The sequence below is a fragment of the Ursus americanus genome, chromosome 11 (assembly GCF_024610735.1).
Source record: "Ursus americanus isolate L20-20 chromosome 11, mUrsAme1.1.p, whole genome shotgun sequence".
Taxonomy (NCBI): domain Eukaryota; kingdom Metazoa; phylum Chordata; class Mammalia; order Carnivora; family Ursidae; genus Ursus; species Ursus americanus.
In genome coordinates, this window is record NC_142137.1 from 63,878,921 (window position 1) to 63,899,739 (window position 20,819).

A 20,819-nucleotide genomic window follows, 5' to 3' on the forward strand; every position below is an offset into this window, starting at 1 on the left:
AAGCAGCATATGTAGTAAGTTGTGGATATTAATTGTGAGACCAAAAGAAACAAAAACTTCAGGGGGTGGCCTCTGGTGACAGCCTTCCCTCTGACTCTTCATGACTGTACAGATCACTGCTCGCAGCTGTCAACTCTCGGAACAATCGGTTAGGGGAATAACCAGGGGGAGAGATTTAAGAAATCACCCACATCTTAAAGGTCAAGAGGTGTAACTGGCATCTCCTCTTCTCGATGCCATTTTACATCAATAGTCTCCCCCAAAGAATAGGTGATTCAATCTTCTTTTTGCCTTCCTTCTCACGGAGGTGTAACTGACCACTTGCAAAAGGCAGGGTGTCTGTGTTTAACATCCAACTATTCTGTTGAGAAATGTGAAATTCTGACCCAGGATATCCCTGCGCGTAGTCCACGCAACAAAACAACAGCTAGCCTTTTATTAAGCGCTTACTATTGGCCATACAGTTTATTTTACCACTTACTGTAGTAAGTGCTTCACCTGCATGATCTCCCTTCTCCCTCAACATAAACCCTGAAAGTTTAGGAACAGCATGACCCCAAATGTGGAAATAAGCTAGTTGACTACAACGTGAATAACTTAGCCAACATCACACATGTAGTGATAACGGCTCCAAACTTGAAGTCAGCCCCTGGTTAAGATCACTATGCAATACTGAAAACAGTCACAAATCTTTTAGAATGAGGAATGGCTCACACACAAACACATGAATTTGTACAACCATAACAGAGAGAGAGAGAGGGAAAGAGAGAGGGAAAGAGAAAGAGGAAGGAGGAGACTATGAATGGCTGCATGAATACATTCTCTCTCCAGGCTAAATCTTTAAAAGTGGAACAATTGCTCCTCTATTGCAGGGCAATTAACTGCAGGCATGTGCTCCTACCTTCACCCAAAGCAGACACATTCCATCCAGCGCCAGATTCCAACTTTGTTAGACTTTCAAGTTCTACCTTCCTCCCTGTCAAGTGTTTACCAAAGACCATTATTGTCAGGCCCTAACTTGAGAAGATAAACAGACACCATCCCTGACCATCACAAGTGTAAATGTTCATCCTATCATTTGGCTTTAAGATGAAAATGATCTTCTTGAAAGAGAAAAAGAATGCTAACTGCATGGAACCAAACCAAACCAAATAAAAACAAAAATGCAAAACAAACAAAAAGGCAACTCCATTCCTTACAGCTCATTGCAACAACAGGTCACTTTCATTATAACTTTTTACAGAAAAAGCAAACAAAACCAACAATTACAATAAAAAGATCTACAGTATGCAGTCTGCTTTTATAAGAAACAACAGTCTTAAAATGTTTTTATAATAATATATAGTTATCACCAAGGATGATAATTACCTACCTTACCCCACAAAGTTGTTTTCAGATCTTCTGATGACAAGTCATTATAAAAGACTGATTTCACTGCACTGAACACTTCCCAGGAAATCTACTACAACTGCATTTAATAAAATAGATTATCTTGGATTCTTAGATTTCACCCTGAATTCCTAAGATTGCTTATAAGCATTTATACTTTTTTCCTTTTGTTATTAGTCTTAGGAAATGTTCCTTTTCTCCTTCATTCATTAGAACATGATTTTAGGAGATGGAATGTCTGTGGCAGAGTTGAAACACTACATTAACTCAAGATAAGATTAATTTTAAAATCAGAAATAGGAAAAAGGTACCAATATGCATGCTACCTTAATAAAATATTTTTGTAATATGCATTCTAGGGCTTAAAAAAAAAAACCGATGAAGAAGAAAAAAAAAAAAAAACCTCAGGATGGGAAACATGGCCACTGATGCAAAAAAGAAGTTATAGGGGCGCCTGGGTGGCACAGCGGTTAAGCGTCTGCCTTCGGCTCAGGGCGTGATCCCGGCGTTACGGGATCGAGCCCCACATCAGGCTCTTCTGCTATGAGCCTGCTTCTTCCTCTCTCACTGCCCCTGCTTGTGTTCCCTCTCTCGCTGGCTGTCTCTATCTCTGTTGAATAAATAAATAAAATCTTTAAAAAAAAAAAAAAAAAGAAGTTATGAAACAGAATTCCAGGTTGCTAAAATATACAGAGAAGGATTTTAAATTAAGTAATAGATACAGATGTCCTCCAAGGCATCACATATTCAGAAATCATTGTGCGGAGGAGAGGGGAATGGAAGCAAAAAAACTGACTGGTTTTTTAAATGGTAACTATTAAGAACTAAAATTTTACCTTGTTAAATTATTTTTAAAACCACATTCCACTGAATTATAATTGCGGACTGCTGAGGATGGAAGCTTTCCCAGAACTGAGTATATGTTTAACCCTGGGAATGATGTGGCAATGTCAACCACCCACAACAATCTGGGAAACAATGCAAAGCAAGAGAAAGGGCAGCCACACCCTTCAGAGGTGGGTCCTTACTTTGCTTTTTTTCATCCAACCATAATCAAGCCCCATTAGTTTTAAGTACAATCTGTATGCTCTTCCAGAGTTCAGGACCTCAGAGATGAACACCCACATGGTGGCTTCTGGATCTGGTAGAGCAAGTGTGATCCATCCGGGCTTGGGTCTGAAATGTCCAGAGCATATATTTTCAAGATTTCGGTATAAACTGCACCAAGCTAAAAGTGGAAAGGGCGGAAGAACAGTGTATCTTAATGGTGGAACATCCTTCTGGGGTGGGGGAAGGGGAGCTTTCCTAACCTTTGGCTTCTGGATAATAAATTCCTACAAATGCTATGCTATGCTTTGGCTCACCCGACTCCAGTGAAGGCTGAACACATAAAGACTACATTATATGCTGAGCTAGGAACAATCATTAATCATTAATCAGCCATGGGCAGCAGATTGGAGGTGATAACACACATAACACCCACAGCTAAAGGTGTGACCTCCAGGCCACACTCCCCCAAGCACTACTTCCTCTGTGCCCCCGCCTGCCCCACCCAACCCGCAGGCTCTATTCCTCACTGCTTTCCTTCTTCTCTCCCACCACCAGACTTCAGCTTTTTTAACTTAAATCGGTGTTCTTAGCAGTGCCTTCTCGTTTTAATGAAGAGTTTTTCTGCTTCCTTGTGCTAAAAGTCCGATCAGTTTCACATTTCACAGATCAAAGGAAATAAATACCCAGGAAGAAAGAAAATTTTCACACAGAGCCTTTAACTGATACTTCTTGAGATTCAGGGGCTCCCCCTACAGTAGAGCGCCTAGTTCAGTCTGGGTCATAAACCCAGTATCATGCTATGTTCCATAACAGTCAATCAAGTAAGTGCCTTCCTAACAAAGTCGCGAATCAAGTAACATACAGAAGCCTTAAAAAATATAAACACACATATGTATAGTTATATATATATATATATATATATATATATATATATATATATGAGATATATATATGAGCATACATATGTGTATATATTACGTATGTATACAGGCATACACACTTCCTCCAGAAACGAAAGCCACTCAAAGATATAAATTTCTTCACTGGGTTCCACTTACTCATAGGGATAAACAGGGCCCTGGTGATCTGCCCTGCTCCCCAAACACCACCTCTCCAGCCTCATTTCTCTCCACTCTACCTCCTGATAGATCTAGCACAATCAAGGTCTTTCAGTAGCTAGTACTTAAATGCTTGGCTCTCTATTGCCTTTTAGTTCTCTGCCAAATATTTTCCTTCCCCTCCCTAATCTAGGCCAGCTTACGTCTTGCTCATACTACAGGTCTCAATTTGAAAATGGCTTCCTCTAAGAAGCCATTCATTCATGCATCGCCCATTCAAATGTGAGTGAAATATTCCTCCTCTGCACTCTTAGGACATCCTGTAGCTTAAATGCCTATGGACCTGTGTGTTCTACTCAACAGAGGGTGCCAAAGACACCAAGGACCCCGACTTGTTCATTGCACCTAGAGGAGACATTACATATGACAAGTACCCAATAAATATTTGATGACTTCTATGTAAAGTTGACTGGTTTTTCTATTTGCACTAATGTTCCTGCTAACAAATGGCCTCCATGTACAGGCTGTAAACGACACTACTTACATATTATTTTATGGCATTCTGAGTACTTCAGATAAATTTTGCAATATATGAAGGTAAATCATCAGCAACAAGGAATTCTCCCAAGGTTTTAGATCCACCTATAACAAATATTTCCTACCTAAATGGGTTAACTGTGGAATATCACAGAAGTCAGGTAGAGAGCCATTTACTCAATTTCCAAATTTTCATTTCCAAAAAATGTGGGAAAAAATGGGGCAGAGAGAATTGCTCCTGAATAACTTCTCTATGGAAGCCACAGCACACATTCACTAAATGAATGGCTTTGTTAGTATGAAAATAAGAGATTGCATCATCTACAGTGTACTGTTACCCAGTTGGCATAACAGGAATTGATCAAATAGCTACTTACCAAACAGTTATCTATTTCAAAGCGTGGGTACAGATTTTAAAGAATTAAAATAATATGCATTCGGTATTCTCAGTCATACTGAGAATAAACTGGTGCTCTATTCATTCAGGAAGATGCTTTAACATGGCGCGGTCTCACAAGACATCAATTCCTCTTCTCCCACTTGCTCTTGGATTTACTCAGACTTACGCTGCCATCAACCCACTGAAACTAATTTGTCCAGTCCTCCACATAGCTCAATATGCTGGTCAGTTCTGTGTCCTCCCCTTATCCACCCAACAGTGATATTTGGCCCAGTTGACCACTCCTTCCTTCTGTGCATACTTTCTGCACTGGCCCCCAGGACCACCCTCTTCTAGCTTTCCTTCGGCTATAGGCAGCAGTTTCACAGCAATTTTCCTGGTTACTCATCTTCCAGATTTCTGAAGACTGGATTCCCCAGGTTTCCTTTTCTCTTCATTTGTCTTCTTTTGCTCACTCACTTGGTGACCCATCCGGTCTCAAACCAGTCCCGATCTGCCCCATTAACCCAGACACATCCATCTGACCACCCGCTTCACTTGGTGAACTAACATACACTGCAATTTTAAAATCTGACTATTCCCTTAACCATCTCCTCCCAACCCCCCTCCCCAGCCCAAACACTTGATGGGTAACCTCTCATACTAATCTCTAATCTCCCAATAAATGCTATTGGCCTTTTAGAACACCCAGAACATGGCTACCTCTCATGGTGGCCACAGCTACCACTGGGTGCAAGTGTCATTTTTCACATGATTGCTGTCCTAGCATCCTGACTACTCCCTGATTCTACTCTTGCTCACTGCAGTCTTCTCAATGCAGCAACCACTGTAACCTTAAAATGTAAATCTGATAGCACTCCTTGTCTCAAAATCTTCCAATGGCTCCCCAAACACCAAATTAAAGCCATATATGTATAATGACCTCTAAGGCGCTGCACCATCCAGTCTCCAGTCTCAATCTCTGATCTTACCCCTTGCTGCTCTTCCCTTCACTCACTCTGTTCCAGCCACACTAGGCACCTTGCTTACCCAACATGTCAGGCACTCTCTCCTGTCTCAGGGCATTTGCACCTGCTGTTCCCTCTGCTGCAACATCCCTCCACCTGTTGGCCTCACTGCTCACTGAAATCCTTCCTTGGTCGCCATAGTTAAAATTGCATCCCCACTCCCTTCCTGCACCACCTATGCATCCTTTCCCCACAGGCTATACCAAATTTTACCTATATTTCATCTACCTCCACTAGAATAGCAGCTCCAGGAAGACAGGAACTATCATCAATTTTATTCACTGTTGTATCCTCGGCTGCTGGAACACTGCCTGGCACAATGCAGGCATTCAGTAAATATTTACTGAATGAATGCATGGTGACTATGAACCCTCACCAGACTTTGTGGAAGCACCAGTTAACAGGGAACTATAGTTAACAGACTAAGAGTTAGTTAAAGGCAAAGAGTTAGAGTTCTATTTCTCCTGATATGGCCTAGTGGCATAGTATTTCATCAAAAACTTCGCTTCTAGAACTAAAATGAATGTGAAAGACACATGGCTTCATTTCAGAATACCAGGTAAATGGAGTCAGTACTAATATAAAAATCATAGATGGGAAATTAACAAGTTTTAATAGAAATGTTAGCCATTCAGAACACTGGGAAAGATGTTCTAAGATAAATAATTTATGATTTTATAGCTGATCCTATTAAGTAGAGAACCTATTAACTTTACCTGAGGGATATCACAGAAGAAATCACGCCTACCTCTAAGGGTTGGTTGGGCCAACGATGAATAAGAAAACAGGCCATATCATACCTGCTGCAGGAGGACCTGTCACCCCGCCCCTTTGATGCCAGTCCTTTGAAGACCCCTACACACCGTTGTCTCTCTCCAAGTTGGCCCTTCCACTCACTCACTTGCTTTGGCAGCCCAAAGGAGGCACTCATCTCAAGAAACGAGTTCACCCACCCACACAGCAATTGTTAACCGAAACTGTTTATCTCACTAAGCACTGGACAAAACTTCAGGGAGGACTCCAGGATGAATTCTGCATTTATCAGCTCTGATTTTACATCTCCATTTACATGCTGTCCTATAGGACTCTAATCTCCATTTTATTTTGCATCCCATACCCTCTAATGTGCTGTACAGAAATAATTCTAGGTGTCATATTCATGTATATTGCATCATTTCACACTCAACTACGAGGACCTAAATTTTAGCTAACACTATCCTATTTTAACACGTTTCATGTGCCAAGCTGCATGATATTTACACCTCATTAAAACATGAGACAATCATAGTGCTATAATAAGAGAGGGCACTGTGTTTTCTTAAGCGTTTGAATCATGCAAGACATTGGTACATCATGCAAGATATATCTTCTATAAATGGGAGGACCTTTTGAGGTTGGTATCCATAAGGTCAGTTCACCCTTGAGCCTGCAAAACAGCTCCTCCCAGAATTCAACACAGATTACTGGTGCTGCCACATGAAGTCAATGAGCCACAAAACCTGGACATGAGAACCCCTTCTACCACTCACACATCAGACCCTGCTGGGGCTCCCAGTCCACTCTCGGGCAGTACCTCTCTCACCATTCTTTTCCCTGCTTTTGTTCCCAAGGCTTCTGGCCTAGCTCAGGCCTCCTCAGCTCTTACTGTGGACCCCAAATGCCCCTACTCAGTCTCTTAACCCCCAATCACTCCTCCTCAGAATCCTCCCCACTTCCCACAGTTCTAGCGGCAACACGCCTCCATTCAAACCCTTCTATTATTTCCCCAGTGAATGAAGAACAAAGTTCCTAAAGGTCAGTGGCTCTCAAACTGTGGTTCACAGACCACCAGCAAAAGACATGCAGGGCTGCCTTCTACACACGCGGCTCCCCAACCTCCAAGGTTAGCAGACTGTCTCTGGCAGTTAGGACCACGAACCATTCGGTCCATACTTAGTGACGCTTATTACCCACTAAAATCTGAGTGCAGTCATGCAACAAGGCTGGACATACCTGGCTGTGCCGGAAAAAACAGCCTAGACAAGACAAAAAACACTAAAAAAGACAGGCTAGCTGTTTGAAGGTAGCAGAGACCTGCTAAGGCAGCCAAAACTTGGGGCTCAAGATCCTGAAAAGACAAGAAAATGCATCCAACATTCTTTCCCATGTTACTCTTTGCACTTTTTCTGACTCGCAAGCATCCTGAAGACAAGAGGCCAAGCAGAAAGTAGCCATGGCTCTGAATAAAAGAGAAAAATCCTTTCTCTTCATTGGTACAACAAGAGAATAAAAGCCATCCTTAATTCTATCATCCAGAGATAACCCATGCTGGCACTGTAATGTATTTCCTTCCAGTCTTTTTCTAATGTGTATTCACACAATCTCAGAATTGGAACTTAAAAGAAAACTAGAACCTAAAATCATTAAGTAACCATCCAAAGGTTACATCATCCCTATTAAATATATTTGAAAATCCATCTTTCCCCATTTACAACAGCCCAATCAAAAATTTTTTAAAAAGAAACGAAACGGGAGCCTGGGTGGCTCAGTCAGTTACGTGACTGCCTCTTGATTTCGGCTCAGGTCATGATCTCAGGGTCACTAAGATCAAGCCCTGCGTTGGGCTCTGTGCCGGGCATGGAGCCAGCTTAAGATTCTCTCTCTTCCCCTCCGTGCCTCTCCCCCCACCCCCATGCACCTGCGCCTGCACACATTCTCTAAAAAAACACAGTAATAATAAAGAAAAGAAACATAAAGTTTTCTCTGGAATTTTTTTTATTAGGTGGTAAAATTACAAGTTAAATTTATGTAGGTCAATTCAAATCATACCATTAAAAACATAAATGTTTTTCCTTTGCCCTCAAAACTTATTACTGGCCAACTTAATGTCAGTACCTACCAAAGAGCAGCTAGGTGACAGGTCAGGTTCTGGAATCAAATGTGTCTTGATTCAAATCCCATTTACTTATTACACAACCTCAGGGAGGTCAGGGCCTGGTTTCTTTAACTCTAAAATGAAGACAATGAAAAGTGTCCCTGTCAAATAAGCATTCTGAGGACTAAACGAGATTAAGTCACATAACGTCCTAGCAAGGGCCTAGCACATACAGAATCTCAATGCCACCTGCTAACTGCTGCCTTCTTACTAAGCCACAAGCTTCTGGACAACAGGCTTCATTTATAACTGACTCATCTTTTTGTCCCTACCATGAAGCAGATTAACTGGTATGAAAAAGGAGATAGATAGATAGATAGATAGATAGATAGATAGATAGATAGATAGATAGATTTTTTTATGCCTTTAAGGGGAAATTACTGGTTGAAATAAAAACGTAATGAACATTTAACAAAAGATTATCTATTAGGAATATATATGTGTGTGTGTGTATATATATATGTGTGAGTGTGTGTGTGTATATATGTGTGTGTGTGGTTTGTATATTTATATTATATATGTGTTAATATACATATATATGGACTATTTACTTACAAGGCAAACCAAAAGGTTAAAATATCCCGTAATTATTGTTGAGATGTTTGTAGATTGCCTTTTGGAGTGAGTACTATCCCACTGTAAATATGAATGCTAGTATTTTTCTTGTTTTTGTTTTGTTTTCCAATTCAAAGCACCATGAAATAGACCTTAAGTCAATTGTTAACTTACTAAATCAAACAGGACGCCACAAACTAGCACAAAAATGTGCAACATATACCTTACTTTAAAATCTTTCTGTACAAAGGAATGAATTTATGTATGAATGACATCTTTCTGTACCAACAGAAACAGTTCCTGTCCGGGGCCAACCCCACACAGCCTATGGCAAAGTAAACTCAATCAAGAGAAGCCAAATTCCTGTTTTCTCACTGAAGAGTAACTACCTAATGGTCTGCTATGTCCATTAAAGTATTGGTATTTTTGACCTAAGAATACCTGCATGGAATTACATACTGCAATGTTAAGAATGATGGAACTCATTAAATAGCAAAATGAAATTATAGGTAACAAACAGATTTGCTAAGTAATTGATGAATTACTGTACAGCTCATTGTTTTCACATCTCATAGGTATGCTTCTCACTTGGGCAATTAACACCTGACCATGGCTGTCCACAGAGGGAATTACAAACTGGCCTACAGACATATTTTGTTTGTCCGATGCCAAAAAAACTGTAAACGGTTTTCTAAAAACTGGGAAATGTCACGTACCATGCCAGATTTCCAGCTTCATTGTGAAAACAACAACAAAAAACAACAAAACTCAGAAGATCTGGAAACTGTAGGTTTAGTCAGCAGGAACTGAGCCAACAAATGTGTCTTTGGGTTTGCCACACTCTTTGCCACTTCTTACTGACTCACATACTCCTACATTTCGATTTCTGACACTGCCTGCCTGGCCCCCCAAGGCCTCTGAGTTTGCAACTCTTGTTCCAAGTGCCAGTGCCAATCCTGGTCTTCAAGTTCATTTCTGTAGAAAATTTTATATTTTGGACTCTCTCGGCCTTGGACAACTGCAGGGGGGCGAGGGGCTCCCCAAACTCCACCTGCATCACTCAGTGCCCAGGTACTCAGACAAAAGAGCTTTTCACCTTGAGCTGCAACGTATTTGCTGCTCTGAGGAATTCTCTTCTCTGCTTTTTCTTTCCCTCACTTCTCTTTGCATCTGCCTGCCCAGTTCAAAGCCAAAACTTGAGTGCTAAGTGAGAGACAACAACGATCCACCCAATCTCAAAACAGAATGGGGGAGGGGAGTGTTACATTCTGCTCCTCTATTAGAGCAAGGTCTGGAAATTCCACCCGAAACCTGAACAAGCCCCTTCGGACCATGAAACATTTCTCTTCTTCTGTGTTCTCCTGGGGCTGAGCACTCAGAGGTACACCACAAAAGATCCCCTGGGCCTGGGGTGGAGCCGCTGGCTAGGAGCCCACAGAGATAACAGCTTTGACCCTTCCAGCCCACTCTGTGGAAGGACCCTCACGGACAGAAGTACGTTAACTCACCTGTTCAAACACGTAACAACCGTTCCTACTGGAGAAACTCTCCTTCCTAAGTGATCATTATGTATTAGTTAAAAACCAGCTGTAGACAGGAATTATGGGGGCTAGTCTGCCCTAAATCACTGATTTTTTAATGCTCTGCATGAATGGTATAAACCAATGGTCTTCAAATTTTAGCCAGCACCAGAACCTCCTGAAGGACTTGATACATTGCAGCTTCCTGGGGCGCACCCCCAGGGCATCTGATTCTGTGAGTTTGGGGTAGAGTAATTACTCATCAGCTGATGCTGATGCTGAAAATAAGTTCAAAAACAACAATGAGGAGACGTTTGGGGGTGGGAGGGTGCCACATGTATGGGATGGGAAAAGGTCTCAAGAAAATCTCAGCTTAAAAATGTCAGGAGTCGGGTCCAATATTCAGGTATTTATAGGTGCTCATTGCGTGTGCAGACTAGAGGGTACCAGATAAGAATGAAGAATCCCCCCACATCCAAAATGGGTCTTTCTTGACCGATCAGCATTCTGTAAGATTCTCCAACTTGGCTCAGGGGTACTTATAACCAAACCACTTCATGCTACATGTCTCTAGACATGTTCCTAACAAGGAGTATTTGTGGGTTTTTTCCATATTATTACTAACAATTTTGCCTTTAGCGAAGACAGTCACTACTCACAGCCATGTTATCTGTGTGTGGTTCCAGCTGGAAGCCATGTTAAGAAGGTACTCACAGCTTCAACAGGTATCATATGAAGTCTGGTCCACTCTACATAGGAAGCTAGTTTTTCTATCTCAAAGATCATATTCCAGGTAGTTTGACTTGACTCTCTTTAAAACACTGTAATATAAAATTACCCTGGGAACATGAAAGACTATTCAATTAACACGGATTCAAGTTGGAAACACACACACACACTACTAAATCCAAAAGCACTGAATTTCCCCTCTGCCACAAATCTCTGAAAATAGGAAATAGAATGTTTCCTTTCACTAAAAGGTTTTCCTCAGGAAAGCATGATTCAGATTATCATAATCACCGCCTTTTCTGACAGATAACACGTAGGGGTTTCTCCTCTAAAAGGGCTGACAGATTTTCTTCTTGGGGGGGAAGGGAGAATAGGTGTGTGTAGTAAGCTTCCAGGTTATTCTCCTATAAGCCTACCTACCCTCATTTCTCTCCCACTCTCCCCTGTTGATAAGTAATGCATTAAGTGTTAAATTAAAAAATGTGTTCAGGGGCGCCTGGGTGGCACAGCGGTTAAGCGTCTGCCTTCGGCTCAGGGCGTGATCCCGGCGATCTGGGATCGAGCCCCACATCAGGCTCCTCCGCTATGAGCCTGCTTCTTCCTCTCCCACTCCCCCTGCTTGTGTTCCCTCTCTCACTGGCTGTCTCTATCTCTGTCGAATAAATAAATAAAATCTTTTTAAAAAAAAATGTGTTCAACTCTAATATGCTGAAAATTCCTCAATACACCATTTAGTCAAGCAAAAGCATGGTGGCCCTCTTTTCTAAAGCACAAGCAGGATAGTCTTTCAATGGAGCAAAAATATTTTAAATCAGATCTATCTATGGGTTCCTTTGATTCAAACACTTGTTAAGTGTTCCTACAGAAAGCTTTCTAGCTTTTACAACCTACTGATCTGCATTCTAAGGAACTGTTTTGCTCTAATAAACACAACTGCATTTGCCCCTCTGATCCCAGGTTAAAAACTGTTCAATCAGCCATTTGATGTCAAAGAAAACAAACTAGGCTATGTCCACTTTCACAAAACCCCTATTCATAGATGAATAACAGCTTCAGAAACTGTAGCTCCCAGCAAATGTGCCAGGAAAGAACAATGCCGGGAACAAAGCATGTGAATGCAAAAAGACAGACTGCACTCTCTATTTAAATGACAAGAGAGTAATCAGAATGAGGGGAGGGTGGGAGCTCTCCTAACCCTAGTAAGGGGAAAAAAAAAAAAAAAAAAAAAAAAAAAAAAACACAACAGATATACACACAGCGCAATTTCAAGTATAATTCCAAAATGATCGATCAATGAACCAAATCTATCTAGAACTTGGCTTCTCAAATGCTGGAGTCACCGAAACCTTAGTCCAAAAGACGAATGCATGCCAGCTGGCCTCCCTAAATTCACTTCTGCCCCAGAATCCAAATCAAATTTGTCACTCCCCTGCTTTCCACAGCAACCAGAAAAAAACCACAAACACCTGACCAAGATTTCTAAGACCCTCTGGCCCATGTGTACCTCTCTCACCCCATCTCTACCCACCACCCCCCTTCCCCACCACCACCACCACCACCACCCCAGCTCTTCAGGAGCCACCATACTTCCTTTCTTCAAACACTCCAAATTCATTTGCACCTCAGGGCCTTAGCACTGGTTGTTGGTCTACCTTGTTGTGGCTGTTGTTATTGTTGTTTGTCACCCCCGTATTAAAGCAGGGACCCAGCTGGATGCCTGTACCTGGAACAGAGCTGGATTTTCAGCACCTAGAAGAGTACGTGGAACTTAGTAGGTCCTAAGTAATTATTTGTTGAATGAATCAAGAAACTCTTTTTGGGGTGGAACTGTCATCAACGTTAAGTCTTCCTCCTAAACGCTTGCTCCTAAGCTTTTTCCAAGAAAGCTACTGCACAACTGTCCTATGTTACCACCTTCATCTAAGGTCCTCAAAGGAAGTGAAGGAAAAGCGTCCAAGGAAACATGAGGTAAAAACAGAAAATGGAGGTGATTTAACATACCACCTATATACCAATAAAAGGAAGGATGGAACTGTTATAAAGTTATTAGTAAACGTGTGAAAGATGACTATCAGCCACAACAGTGTTAAATATTCAAACAAAAATAAAATCCAATTATACTACATATTAACTTGGAGTTATTACGATTTAATCATTAATAAGCATATGAACATTTATATGCTGTACACTCCCTATACTGCCTCTTTTTTTAATCGTAACTAAAACCCTGTGTATCTGTTATTATCAGTCCCATTTTACAGATGAGAAAACTAAGGAAGGCTTCAACACTCTAAGTTACTTACCCAACCTTTCAAACCAGTTAGTGTTAAACACAGAACGTGAACCCAGTTTTATTTTATTCCAAAGCCTATATATTGTTCACTGCAGCTGCTTGACCTTCTCTCTCAAAGCATTTAAAATGAGGGACACCTGGGTGGCTCAGCTGGTTAAGCATCTGCCTGGGATTAAATCCTACATCCGGCTCCTTGATCAGTGGGAAGCCTGTTTCTCCCTCTGCCTGTCACTCCCCCTGCTTGTGCTCGCTCTCTCTCCCTGTCTCTCTGACAAATCAATAAATAAAATCTTTTTTTTAAAGCATTTAAAATGAAGTCACTGTGAATAATCAAAGGCAAGCAGGAAATGCGTTTATGTATGTGTGTGTGTGTGTCTGTGTGTATAATTCTACCAAATAGAAATACTAATTGCATCATAGACAAAAAACTACAGTATGACACTCAAAAATTAGATTAGGAGTGTCAAAAAAATGATGTATTCCATTACTGAGCTGCATTCTGAAACAATACAACACAATCAACAAACCACAATAAAATAAATAACTAGCAGTAAGTGTCTCGAATGCTAAAGGGTCAGGTTTAAAATACATAGGATCCTGCTTAGGCTGTATAATTGAAAAAAGAAAGAAAAAAGACAGAAAAGGCCTATGTCCCATGAGTATAAATCCTAAGGGGATAATCAGGAAACACAGAAGTCAGAAGTTCTTTGCAGCTGGCCCCTCCCACATTGCTGATTAGGAGAAAACAAAAAACACCCACCTTGGCCAGAGGAGGAACCAGGTCTGGAGTGGACAGACGGAGAGAACAGAAGCCTGTGGAGTCTGGTCCCAATTCTTGGCCTTTGACCTTGGCCAATTCATTTAACATCCAAAAGCCAAAATTTCCTCATCTACAACAGAGATGCCTTCACCGCACATCTCTAGGGCTTGTGAAAACTCACAAAGGAACAAACATGGAAGAGCTCTGCAGAGCTCATGTAAATAAAACTCACTTTATTTATTAGAAGCTTACATAATGGCTAAGCTTGGGGTGAAAACTCTAGGAATACCACGAAAGGAGAGTAAATGGGAAATCAAGGTGAGAACACGAATGTCGCAGAGCTAGAACCCAACAGGCTAGGAATGGTCAGAACTGGAGGCAGCGACATAAGAATGTAAGACAGAGAGGCCCCTGCAGCTCCATGCAATGGTGTGAACACGAAAGGGAGGCTCACGGGGGAGGCTTCGTGAACACGAAGAGGTCACTCCCAATCTCTATGGAGACGGAACCGAGACACCTGGCCTTGGCACAGCACACACTTTTCAATTTTGAGAACTGCTCCGCCTATTACCGAAATAACATTGTGTCATTTTCCACCAACAGAGAAATCTTGCCGCAAAATCTGCTCATCATGGTAAACCCTGTGCAGTCAGTCACAGACGCCCACCTCATCCTCCCATGTCCACCTGACGGTCTGGACAACAGACTTCAACCACCATGCCCACTGACCACCCCACAGCTTCCTTCTTACCACCTTTTTAAAAAACAAAACAAAACACCAAAAAAAGGTTGTTAGGAGAACTCTTCAAGTCCCAAAACATATGTAAGAAAACTCAGGGGAATGTCTCATTTAGTGCAGAGAATTACCTGATGCTGTTGCTAGGTGTGCTTATAAAATGTAAGCACACACCCTAAGATTGCCTTTCTGCTTTAATTAGTGGCCAAGTCAAGCATCCTCAAATTAAGTGCCATCATTTAAGGGCTTAAATAAAATAGATTGAGCCCATGTCAGATCAGACCGCAGAACCTACCAGCAAGGTATAAAAATGGGTTTGCAGGTATGCGTGAGAGCAATGCTTCTCAAACTGTAATGAGCACACGATTCACCAGGGCACCTTGTGAAAATGCAGATTCTGATTCAGCAGGCCTGAGCTTCTGCGTCTCTAACAAACTCCCAGGTGATGTGGACTGCTGGTCATGGACCAGGTGCCAGACAGCAGCCAACATGTGACTGCATGAGCTGGCCCTAACGCTGTGTCCACTGGAAGTCCAGTTACTACGAAAAAAAAAAAAAAAGGCTGAGATAATATGGTTTGGATTTATTTACCCAAAGAAGGCTCATGATATTGGCAAGAGACATCTATCACTCAGCTAACCAAGAATCTTCCTGATCAGCCGCCAAGTCCTGCCGTGGGTCCTCTGAGGGGTTGTCAAATGGCAGGGAAATCTCCTGGGTACTGAGTGGTGGCCCTGAATGGAGGAGTCAGCCTTATGACAGACCAGACAGTTCAGAGAGGAAAATGTGTGACCTGGAGCTACAGAATAAAAGAGAGGAAGCAATAAAAACAAGGAGCAGTAATTTATTGAGAACTTACATAAGACCACACAATCCAGGAGAATGGGGATACAGCTCCCCGAGTTTGACTGCAGAGCCCACTCTCACCATGGAGCTCCACTGTCCTGGCACAGACCATGGAATTGATGAAGTCATGGGGGAGGGGAGGGTGTTTACGAGCTCCACCACTTAGGAATATGGGACCCTGAACAAGTTCTCTCTCTCTCCCTTTCTCTCTGCTTTGGTTTCTTCATCTTTAATATGGGTTAATAACGGTTTGTACACCTCATTGGGTTTTCCGAGAATTATATGAGTCAAAATAAAGCAGTTAGCACAGTGGCTGACACATAAGAAATGCTTCCATAACTGTTTTTCTATTATTATGATTAAGGTAACTCAATGGCTAGAGCCCAGGAAATACACTAGAACCAGGAAGAGAGTGGAATAAAGAGAAGAGTTTCTGACCTACAAGGGAGATGTACAACTGTCGAAAGAAAAAGACCTCCCTTTTTCACTGACCACAGAGGCTAAAGGGGAAAGTATAACCTAACTGGAATCAGGACTGTGGGAAGAACCGGCCTCTGTATGGACAGCAGCAGGACCGGTGTAAAAGTCTAACACTGGAGTTCACCTACAATTTACCAGATCTCTACAGATAACATTGACATTCCAGCCCCTCCGGGACCAAGTGAGGCACTTTAAGACTGCTGACCTGACGTGCCCCATACTAACAGACATTACAGGGAAGAGCAGTGCCTGTGGCCAGATTACAGAGAATGAGCAAATAAATGCCCTGAATCCCACAGGCTCACACCTTAAGCAAGAAACCCCTTTACTCTTGGTTTGTGATGGGGAAATGGCACCCATGCTAGGAGCAAGAAGCTGGCCAGAGAGACCTCTGTTCTGCCACTAAAGCTGGGTATTAGAGATGTGCTCACTCAACAACACACCTATTGAGAGCCTGCCCATTCCAGGCCAATCAACGACCAATGGCGCTTGCAGGACAAATCAGTGGTCCTTCCTCCTTGTCAAAGACCCTGCCCAGTGGTCTGACAACAGAAACACAACTTGGGTAGCTGCATCTTACAATGCAACTTCTAATATTTAAACCAAACTTAGAGACCAAGACTTCGTATAACTTATAGTTTTGATCTGAGAAAGCTGAACGGGAATGAAAACAAAATGCCATTTCTTAAAACAGGGTGGACCCACGGGCTTGATGTTAGTGGGAAATTATGACATGCATCCTACTTTGAGAACTAACCTATAAAGACCAGTACATGTAAATTATATGTGTCAGACACCATTGGCTGCTTACCAATATCCATTCTCCACCCCCTTCTTCCTCACTGAACAAACTCCAATTTTTTTCAGGGCCACAATGGACTCAATTAAAAAAAAAAAAAAATAGAGTGACTAGCCTCCCTTGCAGCATGAGGCTACGTGACAGCTCTTGGCAAGCCAAGTCACTTGATGGAGCTTCTAAGAGAAGACCTGGCTACCACCAGTCTTTTGCCTTCTCTGGGTCTCCTTCCTCCTGCCTGGAATAAAGACAGGACCCTGGAGGTGGAACAGCCATCTTGCACTGCAGCATTAAGTATGAAGATGAACGCCACTTGCTGCACCACGTGCTAAGAAGGGCTGAACAGGACGGCAGAAGGACGGCAGAAGGAGCCTGGGCCCCGGACGGCACCATGAAGTCCCCAGCTACTTCTGAATTCCCTACCTCCAGACTTCTTTTACAAGAGAAAATCAACAGTCCCATTTGGTTAAACTCCCGTAAATTGGATTTTCAGTTATGGGCACCTGACCCTACTCTCATCTGATAGACATTGTAAAATATTTGCTTTGCAAAAGCCTCTAGAATTATTTAAAGGCAGGGTGCTATGAACTATGAACTAATTTGATTTACAAATAATCCTACCAAATAGGTAGGATAAGACACACATATACCAGACAACTCTCCTCCACTAACAGGATATTAATGACTCACATCATGGGAATCCTGAAGGTCTGCTCATCAATGTGGTGAAGATTCTGAGAGTCCTCTAAGAGTGAGAACCTCCCAGAAGATGGAGTAAAGCCAAAGTACCCGGGCTCAAATGTTGCTGTCCCTTCCCCACTGTGTGACCCTGATCAGGGTACTGGACCTTTCTGTGCTCAGAATGGAACTACAAAATGGAGATACCAGTTCCTACCTCAAAAGGTGGTTATGCACATTATATGAGTGAATACTCATACCATGCAGAGACCTGAGCCTGACATACTGCTAAGATTTAGTGAGGATCTCCTAATATCATGATGAGATCGGTGACAGTATATTGAAGATTCATACAAACAAAAATTATAATAAGAATAAAATAATAATAAAATCCATATGAATTCATTCATTCTGTAGACACAGACCCTTTTTCCTAATGCATGCACCTGCCTCCTAACATCAACACGAGAGAGAGCAAGCTGTAAACTGTGGTCAGATATAGACAGTTTTAAATCCAAAGCTTTCTACGGTGCTCACAATCACCATACCATACTCATGCAACACCAAGAGTGGCAAAGTCTACATGAGGAACTTCTTATCAGGAGGATGTATTTATAAAGTGGGGGTTGTGCAGAGAGGTTAGCAAAGACAACTAAAAATAGTCGTATAAGCAAACAAGTTTGCATAAGTCAACAGTTGATTGAAAAGTCAATACTTTCACATCATTACTATGAGAAATATTCAAGTAATGTGTCATGCAATTTGGGAGAATGTAGCCTCTTGTCTAAGAGTCTGCCACATTTGCTCCTGTTATCTTTTCTAGGTTCTAACATAGAAAGTATCCAGGTCATTCTATGAGGCTGTACTTAAGGATCCTTGTGTATCAAGTTGCCACATGCTAACCACAGGTATGTAACCTAATCAGTGTCCAGTGCTCCGGATACCAAGATATTGAACCACTCCTAACGGCTCTTTCACGTCAGTAGGAAACTTTTCCTAGATGAAAGTAATCTCAAGTCATAACATCAAGGCAATTGGATACCAAAAACCTTTGAATCTGCTCTTCCTTTTAGATGCTAAACAAACAAACAGGATGTGAATTTATACTTCTCCTCTCACAATCCCAAGAGGGACCAAAAAAAAAAAAAAGAGAAAAAAGAAAAAGACAGCAATCTTGAGGGTGTGAAGATCTCACTCCATAATCTTCTTGTGTGCCTGTTACCGTTTTTCTAGTTGTACATTATCAAGTAGGCTGGCAGGGGCTCAGGAAAACCAGAGAGTGATAAATTGTAACCCCTTCTTGACTCTGGAGCCCTAGAGCTCCAACAGAAATATACTGCATGCCACAAATGTGACTTGTGTGTAATTTCCCACTTTTTAGGAGCCACAATTAAGAAGATAAAAATAAACAGATGAGGGGCGCCTGGGTGGCACAGCGGTTAAGCGTCTGCCTTCGGCTCAGGGCGTGATCCCAGCGTTCTGGGATCGAGCCCCACATCAGGCTCCTCCGCTAGGAGCCTGCTTCTTCCTCTCCCACTCCCCCTGCTTGTGTTCCCTCTCTCACTGGCTGTCTCTATCTCTGTCAAATAAATAAATAAAATCTTTAAAAAAATAAAAAAATAAAAAATAAACAGATGAAGTTAGTTTTAACCATAAATTTTATTTAACCCAATATATGCAAAATAGTCACCTCAACATGTAGTAAATATGAAAAACTGAGACAATATACATTCTTTTTTTTTGCACTAAGTCTTCATACGTGTGTATCACAATTCTGACAAGCCCAACTCAAGGGCTTAAGAGCCACATGTGGCTAGTAGCTACCCTACTGGACAGAACAGCTCCAGGGGTCAAAACCTGCTGAAAATCATCCACTTCTTGAGTTGCTTCTATGACAGACACATAGGTAAAATGATCAACCAACTCAGTCTTGGCAAGTCACTAGTTGGGGAATCTGGTGGTATCCTGAACAGGGAAACATACCCCATTGCAAAACAGGGTCTGGGAACTTATAGCTTTTAAACAAATGTTTTGTGCCAGGCACTGGAAATGCTATTTACCCTTTACCTGGGCAAACCTAGTCACCAACATACAAGTTTGTGTTGTTTTCACCCTCATTTTAAATAAGAATCCAGGAAATTTTGGTCCCTGGACAAAGCTCTTCTCAGCAGTATATCCCTTTCCTGCTCCCAATGGAAATGATCAGGCATTCCCCACTGACACATCCCATAATGTCCCATATATCTAGAACATCCCATTCCACGTGGTCTGTGTGTACTATGCAGGCATGAGAAATGAGATGTAGAGATGACCAGTTTCCGTTACGCCCCAGCCATGGGTGTGACAGTTGGAAAGATGACCTGATCTTACCAGTATTACCTACCTCACAGGCTTACTGTGATGACCAAAGGCAATAACAGAGAGAGAGTTCTTAGCAAACTGTAAAGCGCTATACAATTCTAGTTATTATTATTGAGAAAGGACACCATTCCTCACCTGGAAGAGCAGATAGAAGAAAGAAAAAAAAAATAGTAACTTGAAACAAAGAGATGATCAGTTGGGAGGGGGTGAAGAACCCATGAAAACAGTGGTCGTTTTTGTGAGCCTCCTTTCTTTGAAAGAGTACAAAGAGGCTTGAGGAAGCTCTATCACTCTTCCCCGGAGATCTTGGGAGACATAAAAAGCAAGCCAGACCACTCGGAGTGAGAGCTTCTATCCCTGCTCAATCACCTATTACCGCCCCACCCCACTGCTTTTCCTCATCCCAAGTACTGTACAATTCAGGACAGTTATTCTAAACAGATCTCTTCTTCCCAAGGTCTAAATGTGGCCTAAAAACTGCAGCGCCACGGGGGGTACTGGCACCTTCCCGAGCAAGTCCCGAGTCCGGGGAGTCTGGCTCAAGGCTTCTCGCCGGCGCGAACGCCTCAATGTTGGCTCTCGTGCCGCCCTCTCGCCTCCTCCAACAAAAACAGAGACTCTGCGAGCAGCCCGGAGTCTCCCTTTACCTGTCCAACCGCCCCGTCATGCCTGCGAACTACTCTGGGCAGGCGGCATTTACGAGGTCCGAG

The 20,819-nt window shown here is 42.2% G+C and overlaps 1 protein-coding gene across 1 annotated transcript in view; it reads right to left on the reverse strand.

Annotated features, from left to right (window-relative positions):
- The window catches only part of CNKSR3 (CNKSR family member 3), a 93,758-nt gene that overhangs the window by 71,692 nt on the left and 1,247 nt on the right, over window positions 1–20,819 (reverse strand). The window lies entirely within an intron of this gene.